The 10,133-nt window shown below is 38.7% G+C and overlaps 1 pseudogene; it reads left to right on the forward strand.

The window, feature by feature from the left end:
* The window catches only part of LOC136675465 (polymeric immunoglobulin receptor-like), a 31,164-nt pseudogene extending 24,390 nt beyond the window's left edge, over positions 1-6,774 (forward strand).
* Positions 6,775-10,133: the final 3,359 nt, after the last annotated feature.

A 10,133-nucleotide genomic window follows, 5' to 3' on the forward strand; every position in this document is an offset into this window, starting at 1 on the left:
AGGACAATAAGTTTTACTTTGATGGAAGTTCCTTAGTCTGACCATGACTTTAGCTGCTGAAAAAGCTGAGATGCTCTTTTATTCCTAAATCTGTCCCATTTTACAGCTCTCACCAGATGCTGGAGGTGATGAAGTGCTGTACAACAACATTTTGCACAAATAAGAAGTGAGGCAGAATACACCATATATTATTATGGGATTTTTAACACTTTTCAGCCTATTGCTCATTGTTTCTGTTCTGTCTGTGTTGATTCCAGTTGTACTCAGCTGTATTTGTCAACAAACAACCTCATGAGATCAACAGCAAAGACACAAAACAAAGTATTCACCTCAAAATAATGTCCTTTTGTGTGATTTCAAAGGTTGAAAAAATAATCCTTGTTAATGTAAATATGTCATATGTGCACTGCTGAAAACGCATTCATCCTATTTTGAGATCATAAGAGATCATTAGTCGTCCTGTTGTATACTATCTGCTTTAAAAGGAGCAATATATTATTTATATATTATTTTTAGTAGACCAGTCTTTTTTAAAATGCTCTGTTGCATTCCACATACTTTTCTACCAATATGTTCCACATTTCACGTTTTAAATTCAGCCAATAAACTGTAACCGTGCTTTAACTGTGTAAACATTCAAAATATATTTGTTGTGTATTTATTAGCATTTAAAAAACACAAAAGCATTTGATTTTTCCACACCACAGTAACATCAAACATTCCTCCTAATGTGAACACAGTGAGTGCCATATTAACCCAAATGCAGTAGTTTACATACTCTGCTCTTTACCTAACCATCTCACCTTACAGTCACTGGGGACAGATTGCCATTTCTCTGCTCTCATCCCCTGCAGCGATATTAATCCCAGGTTCGCTTTAAAGATTTTTCACTAGGGAAACATTTTACTTCCCCATAATCTCCACATAATCATGCTACACAGTAACAGATACTCCCGGTTTGATCTATATCTCACTTTCTTCATCAGAAATATGATAAAGAGTAAATTCCCGTTTTCCTTTCCATTTTCTACACAGACCCTCGGTCCTCCATGTTTGTTTTCAGTATGAGGCGCTCAGTCACTGAACCCAGACAGAACCAGGAGACCTCAGCTATTAGCGTTCGACACGTGCCTAACGAGTCCTCTGATTGGTCAGAAGTGTTCGCTGGGCTCTGAACATTTCCCGCCCCTGGCTCTACAGATGCACAAATTAGTGTTGCACCACACTGACTGAGATATTTGGTGCAAAAGTGAAACCGCGAGGATGTCGTGTGTGAGCGAAAACCACAGCATTTGAGACTCGTAGCCACATATTCGAGCGGTTGTAATCATTGACCTGTGTTTGTGCGTTCATTTTGCACTGGTGTGTGTAGAATTGGATTTGTGCACCTACAATGAAGAATTTGTGAAGGTGTAATTTTCTACAACTACAAATGTCACTGTTGTGATGACTTGAGGGGAAGTTACAGATGAGGCAGAGAGAGATTATCTAGATTTATTTCCCTGGAGCTATGTGACTGTGACACTACCTGCTGCACTTAAAACATGTTCTTTAAAACTTTATTAGAATTTTTATGTAACATTAGCCAACATTGTTTGCTGATGCAGTCAGAAGTAAATTTACACAATTATACAACAGTGCTTTAAAAATGTAGTTAAAAAAAAATCGTATCTTCCATGAAATTGTAATTATTTAAACCAACACACACACACATACACACACACACTCATGTATTCTGACTCTAGTGTTAGCACTCTTCAGGTGTTCTAGGACGCTGGAACATTGCTGTTAAGATTTAGCTGTATTCAGCCACCAAGAGCTTTAGTAAGGTTAGATACTGGTGTTGAATGACTAGTTATGGATCACAAACACCACTTCAACACATCTGGATGGTGCTCCATCCACCCAGAGAATGCAGTTCCACTGCTCCTCAGCCCAGAACTGATATACTGGTCTATTTGACCACTTGACCTGAGCTACTTTAGACAATCACAATCTATTGGTAGGGACGAATGCAACAGCATCACAATTTATTACAGTCTGCCAATAGTCTAAGACCGTTTCATCAGTACAATGTCTCTTATTTCATTAAACAGCTGCAGTTGTCTTGTGAGCACTGACACTGGTCAGAAACCTTTATGTATTGCTTTACTGGTAATATTTTAGAACATGTTTTATTACATCTCTCTGTAGATTGCTTTTAAACACAGTGCTACCAAAAACAGAAGTTTCATTCACTATATAATTGTTCTAGGTTTATGAATGTGTTTATGGAATGCACATTTGTGAGGTCAGACAAGGTCTTCACACGAATTCATCCCAAAGGCTATCTGTTTGAGGTCATGACTCTGTGCAGGCCAAGTTCTTCCACACCAAACTCACTCATCCATGTCTTAATGGACCTTGCTTTTTTCACGGACCTGTAACAGGGAAAACAGCCTCTGTCATTGCTATTCTGGGCTCAGCACTACAGAAACTGAACTATGTACATTTTGGAGGAGGATACACATAACTGTCCTAAAGTCAATCTCATGTCAGTTCACTAGTTTACTTCCACTTGTGCACAGCCTTATACCTCACATTTTGTATTTTTGTCAGGTACAAAATACACCAAATACACACTTTCCTGTTTTAATACATGAGCATGGTTCAACTCCTAGAAAAAATCATAAAATCATTCAATCAAATCAATCACAGAGGGTCAGAAACAGGAAGAACACTTCAGTCAAATGTACTTCACTCAGAGGCAGGAAGAGTATTTGTGTCTGGAGCCTCTTACAGAAAGATGTACTTCTACTCCCTCATGAGTTCTTTAATTCTCTCTGTGTTCTTCCTCTACATCTCAGGTAAGATCAATGCTGCATCATTCCTGTGCACTGGAGGTGTGTTCTTCACTCTCTCACTGCTTTAAATACACTTTGATTAACTCACCTGCTCCAGGGTGCAGAGTGGATACTGAATAATAACATTTAGGACGAGGGTGAAATGTGTTTGCTCAGTTATGACCAGTTTATTCCTCTGATATAGTTCTGAAGCAGTTCCTGAGTCGGAGTAACACTGTTGTACCATTTGACGACTTCTCTGTAGAGTCTGAGAGTGTGAAGACACTGAAAAATTTAGCTGTGAAAAGAGGAGGATCTCTCACCATTCCATGTTTTTATGATGAACAATACAAATCAAACCCTAAATACTGGTGTACGGGGAAGTACTGGCGCATCTGCGGAGTAGTAGCCTATGCAAACACAAGAGGAAGAACATCAGTCACTGATTATCCGACCCAGAATATGTTTACTCTGGAACTCAACAGTCTCCAAGACTCGGACTCTGGATATTATTGGTGCGCTGTGGAAATTGGAGATAAATGGACAGTAGATGACAGTGATTATTTGTACCTGACGGTCAGTGCAGGTAAGAAGTCTCTCTGTGTGAAGTAGAACCTGTTCACTGTAACTTAAAGCTTGTTTGATGGAGGACGTGTTTACAGCACTCATTCTCTGCCTCTTTATTCAGATCCTGCTGTGTCTGTGATAAACAGCAGAGTGAGTGGTCAGGAAGGGGGCAGTGTCAGGGTCCAGTGTCTCTACAGAACTGATTATAAGAATAAACAGAAGCAGTGGTGCAGATTTAGGGACTGGCGCTGCTTAACATCCCAGAATTCATCAGTGCAGATCAGTGATGATGGGAGAGGAGCGGTCAGTGTGGAGATGAGTGGACTGAAGAAGAGTGATGCTGGCTGGTACTGGTTCAGTGCAGGAGAAGTGGGAGTTACTGTTCATCTCACTGTCACTGAAAGACCTACAAGTAAGATCACATCTATCAGAAACACTGCCCAGAACCAGACTGCAATGGATGTACATCTGTAGATATGTTATGGCCCACATTTGCCCTTGAATAATGTCATTTCTCATTTTCAACAGCAACAACAGCTGTGACTACAATATCCTCAACTGTGAAAACCAGTATCAGTGAGACCACATCAGGAATGATCACAATCTTGTGTTAGAATTGATTTAATTAATAAATTAAAACAATTAATATTTGTTTTTCTAGGTGTCCCAACAACTAAAAATGAACCCTCAACAACAGCAAATCAGTGAGTAGTGAAGTTCTGCTACACTTTCACACTTCAGTGTAGCATACCTTTGCCCTGTGCTTTTTTGCAGAACTGCAATGGTATTTTCTGAAAAACAACACTTCCCTAAGACGTACAAGTGCCAACCAAGTGTGAAATGAAGTAAGAAACGTATACAAAATGGAAATGTTTAACAGTGTAAGCTCTAACAGCCTTAGATCAAAGACTAATTTCTGTAGTAACTATGTTTTAGGAAGGCTTTACACTAGAGAGAAATTTGCTGTAAAAACATCATTGCCTTTAGTTATAAGAATATTAGTGAGGTCAGGTTTCGATATTAGATTATTAGTTCTAGAAAACAAATTCCAATTTAACACGTCTAACATTATATATTACATAATGCTCCATTATGAATTGCCTTGTGGACTGTGTGTGCATTGCTGAAGGCCTGAGTCATCTATGGGTGTATCTTGTAGTGTTATGTAGTGTTTCTATCACAGGTTGTGGGTTCAATACCTGCTTTGAGTGAATGTCTGTGACAAGTTGGTGTGTTCTCCCCGTGCCTCTATGGGTTTCCTCAGGTGCTTTGGTTTCCTCCCTCAAAAACACACAATGGTAGGTGGATCGACTACTCAAAAGTGTCCATAGGTGTGAGTGTGTGTCGCCCTCTGAAGGACTGCCATTCGGTCCAGGATGTAATCCCCCTTTAGGCCCAGTGCTTCCAGGTAGGCACTGGACACAGCGACCCTGAACTGGATAAGTAGGTACAGACAGATGGATATTCCTTCGCTTTGACTAGTGTTTGGATGCCATTTGGAAAGTGTAGCTGGTCTTTCCATCAAATAAACCATTTGTGTAGTTAAATCTCCTTTAGTTAGCCTTCAAAGCCTGTTGTATAGGGTGAGTCAAAAGGTGCAGGACACACTTTTATCTGAATACACCAGTAAGTAATTTGTGGGGGAGCTAGGTTTTTAGGCTAGGTTCAGAACAAGGCTACCATCGTGAAGGCGGCCATATTGGATCAAGGGGATACATTTTTCCAATGGGAATGTAGTAATATCAAACAAAATAAATGGGTGTCATTTGTCTTTTGACTCACCCTGTATATTCACACCTCTGTATACACCTCTGTGTAATTTTTTTTATACTTCTAGCAGAAAAAACAACTTTTTATTCAGTAAAAAGCTTCTGCCTCCTCTGCAGAAGATACTTCTGAATATGTAAATAACATAACTGACAACAAGAGAAGTATTTCATACATTATATAAAAATGTTTATTTGTTAACACTGAAAATGATATTATTGTGTGGTTGTAAATATACAGGGTGGCACGATGCAGCAGGTAGTTGTTACAGTCACACAGCTCCAGGGGCCTGGAGGTTGTGGGATCGACTCACACTCCGGGTGACTGTCTGTGAGGAGTTGGTGTGTTCTCCCTGTGTCCGCGTGGGTTTCCTCCGGGTGCTCCGGTTTCCTCCCGCAGTCCAAAAACACATGTTGGTAGGTGGATTGGCGACTCAAAAAAGTGTCCGTAGGTGTGAGTGTGTGAGTGAATGTGTGTGTGTCTGTGTTGCCCTGTGAAGAACTGGTGCCCCTCCAGGGTGTATTCCTGCCTTGCGCCCAATGATTCCAGGTAGGCTCTGGACCCTCGCGACCCTGAATTGGATAAGCGGTTACAGATAATGAATGAATGAATGAATGAATGAATGAATGAATGAATGTAATTATACACAGGATAAGATGAAGGATATCCGATGTCAGTCTGTTAGTGCTTTAAGGCATTATAGTGTGATATTGAATTTTACATGCTTCATTGTGGGTCTCTTTAATGAACAATTTACAAAGGTCCTGTGACATTATTCACTGCAGCAATGGAAACTCAAAGCTTATCTGGACTCTACTACCTGTGGGCCTCGGACTGCTGCTGTTCCTGATCTGTGTCATAAGATTCATATCAAGAAAACATACCCGTAAATATAAGTCCTGACATTTTCTTTATAGGCTCAGGCTTTTTAACCAAATGTACACTGTTTTACACCTACCTTTGTAATGTGATCCACTCATTCCATTTCTCAGAAGCAAATCAAACAGAGACCACAGAGAGGAGCAGTAACTCAGCAATTTACACAGTAAGTGCTGTGAATGATGGGTGGCTTCATGTTGTTTGAGTTCTAGTGTTCAAACACATAGTGCAGTAATTAGTATTGTGTATCATTGTGGATTTTGTCATTGGTGCTGTGTGTGTATATATACGTGTGTCTGTCTGTATGAAACAGAGCACTACAGGTGAAGATGCAGATATGTGCACTGCTGTGTCTAAGAAAAAGAAGGTAAGTATTTATTTTTTATATCGACAAACATATAAACATGATTTTATTATAGAATCAGTACTAGATTTTCTCATCCTGAATAAATAATGTCCACAGCCTTTGTCCGAAGTGACTCTGGGAACTGATGTGATCTACGACAATGTAGTCACTGAGGCCACAAATGAACCTGTAAGTGAACGTTTATAAAGCTGTTGTTATGAATCACACCTCTATTTTAACCTGAAGTAGGTGAGACGTCATGTATCTGAGCCCAGTAAGTGTTACTTTGAAAAAGCTTATATCCTCTTTTACTTCTAAATCTGTCTCATTTTACAGCTCTCACCAGATGCTGGAGGTGATGAAATGCTGTACGGCAATATTTTGCCCAAATAAGAAGTGAGGCAGAATACACCACATTATATTATGTTTTGTTTTTTGTTTGTTTTTTAAACACTTAAACACTTTTCAGGCTTCTGCTCATTGTTGCTTTTCTGTCTGTGTTGATTCCAGGTGTACACAGCTGTATTTCTCAACAAACAGCCAGATGAGATCAATGGCAAACAAACAAAACAAATTATTCCCTTCAAAATAACTGTCCTTTTGTGTGATTTCAAAAGGTTAAAATAAGAACCCTCATCATAGTGGTCAGTGTAACTTAGCAGCTGTTTTAACCACTGTAGTATACCCACATGTATGTTACATACATCAATGTAAATATGTTATATGTACACTGCTGCGCATATGTAAGAAATTGTAGTAGATATAAACAATATCATGGCAACTAGTATGGACATAAAGTTTCAATGCACAGTTTAGTCTTTACACACACACACACACACACACACACACACACACACACACACACACACACACACACACACACACACACACACACGGTTGTCTCAAACTGTGGTTTAACACTTGAATGGCCAGGATTACGTAACTACTAGAACAAGCAGCATGTCTCATTTTGACCATCTGATATTTTCATGCGTATTGATGATATCTTAGAGCATGTATAAATAAATACATTCATTTTGTTACAATAAGTCATAAATATCAGAAAGACAATAATAAATTGTATTAATGAGTATTTATTTATTGATAATATTTAATAGGCAGTACTAGTTAGTCTACTATTGCAATATATGGATATATGTTTTACATCTTATATAGATTTACTGTGAAATAAAAACTAACAATAAAAATAATTTAAAAACTGCTTGTAAATATAAAGAACAATAACATTTTAATATGGTTTACACAAGTTGAACGCTTTTTATTTATATACATAACACATAATGCCTAAATGTGGAGTGGAGCACTGCTTGAGCATTCTTTGCATCATTCATGGGATTCTTCTTCATGACCTGGTCTTTCCCGGTTTATGTGCTCAGAACACTTTTGTGATTTTAATATTAATTTCAAAACAATGTTAGATTAAAATTTACTCCAATATAATTAACGTCACAGCTCTTTAAAAATGGGGGGTTTATTATGTTAAAGTTATTGTAATCTCAATGTTTCAAAAAGGTCAAAATGACTGTCTCTTCCTTGCTACTGTTTAATAGTGACCTCTAGCGTCTGATGTAGAGCATAGAACACAAAAGACATGGACCTAAGCTTCCTCAGAATGTGCAGTGGACTGTTCTTTCCTCTACACATTCTCTGATTTTTTTTAACTTAATGTACATAAATATCTGTAGGTGTGGAGCAGCTCAGAATCCTGACACATGGTGGTTATAGGACTCACTGTCAACTTCTGTTATCAGTTGAAAATTTGCTGCACAACAGGACAGTTGTAATATTTCAGATCCACCAGAAGGGGGCAATAGCCGCTAACAAAACACAACTGTACAAATAATCTCAGATTCTTTTATATTATTAAATTATATTTCCCTTAAAATCTAGAGACGGTCAGTGCTGTAGTGGCTAGAAGAGCACAGTTCACAGACTGGTCATTTTGAGTTGTAAAAATAATGGTTATATTGTTGTAGAAATGTGATCTCTGGTTCCTATCACCATCACTGTAACAAAATCTGATGTTGTAAATGTCACTACAATTAACATTTTGTAGTGTAGTAAGGTACACCACAAATACATATACATATAATTTTATAATTTGTTTTATAGCCTTGACCTTATTCAAACTCCTCCAATCTCTGATATTTGACTTGATGAAATTAATTAAGATTTATAATTGGCTTAAGCAATTAAAACATTAATAATTAGTTTGAGAATGAATAATAATCATGCTAAATGAGTCCGTCAGGATTTTCAGGAAATTAATAAACAAATTGCAAACACTGATTTCCAAGAATGAGAGTTTTATTAATAAAGAGAAATATTTAATTAACATAGCACAACCTTGTAATCTCACGGTGTCCGGCAGGGGGAACTGATTCGAGCTTAAAGGTGAGCTAGGCGCTTCTGACTTGTGACTAAAGTTACTGGCTAAGGTTTAATTAATACAAATTTTATCAAGAACTCAATTCGGTTTTTCAGCTCTGGAAATGCATAAGTTTAGCTTACTTTTTCGTCGATTTTCACCACTCGTTTGGATGCAGAGGCTCTTTGAAGTCCTGGGAGTGGAGGCGTCTCACTTAGTCTCGCGGTTCTTACCGCAGAAGCATCCAGGCTTAGTTAGCGTGGAGGTCTTTCTTCGTTGATTGAGTTATCTCGGGCGTACCCGAAGTGTGATGACGCCGGCGGCAGGATCCTCTCTTCGGCCTTCGGTCCGGAGTGGGAGAGTCCAAAATATGGACGTCTTAGACGAAGGTTCGCTGGTTGCTGCAGCTCCAGAACTGAAAACCGCTTCAATAAATTCACTTATTCTAAGACTTTTTGGTATCTCGGCAGTGTTTCCTTACTCTGGCCATGAATAAGTTCACCTGCTTCGATCAGTCGTGAGATTAAACTTAGATTGGGTTATAAGACATAAACACGATTAAAAGAAAAGAAGATATTCAAATTACTCGACGTATTAGTAAAACTTCATACTCTTCGCTAATTTCGAGACGTCTCTCGTAAGCTTTTTCTGAAGTCTCTGAGGTTTTCCTTTGTTTCGTTGTGGTCGGCGTCCTCTCTTTTCCGCTTTCTTTCGTGGTTCGTTACTTCTGTCGAGCTCTCGAGACTGAATTCTCGTAACTCTGTTGAACTTCGAACTGAATGTGAGCAGTTGAGCTGCTGTTTTTCAAGGCTGGCGCGGTCACGCCTTAACGGGAGGAGTCCTCTTTCTGATTGGACACAAATTCAGTCTCACGTGACTCTCGCTAGGGGGAGAGAGTCGAAGGGGGTTTGAATCATTGATTCACACAAAGAATATGAATTTCTTGTATCAAAATTCTTATACCTGTTATCAACATATAACAATGAGTACATTGGACTATTAATATCAGACATTTACATAAGGTTCCATCTTTAGTACGCTGTTTTACGTCAAATTCATGATGATACGCTAGAAAGGAATATTAATCCGTTTTCTCTTATTCAGAGGTAGGATTTCTCTTCATGATAGAAAGAGTCCACAATATACACATTTCATTAGGAGGTAGGCATTCATCTGAGGGTACAGAAAGTGACATCAATACATTTGTTTAATACACAAATAATTCAGAGTTCGACTATTTTCCGTCATGGTTTCCGGCGATTCCGAGCGAGGCGTAGTTTCGCCAGTGTCCATTTGGTGTCGCTGTTGATCCATGTTTTGGTTGATGATTCCCGGGAGTTCACTCGAGGTCACTTTTGGTTTA

The sequence above is a fragment of the Hoplias malabaricus genome, chromosome X1 (assembly GCF_029633855.1).
Source record: "Hoplias malabaricus isolate fHopMal1 chromosome X1, fHopMal1.hap1, whole genome shotgun sequence".
Classification (NCBI taxonomy): domain Eukaryota; kingdom Metazoa; phylum Chordata; class Actinopteri; order Characiformes; family Erythrinidae; genus Hoplias; species Hoplias malabaricus.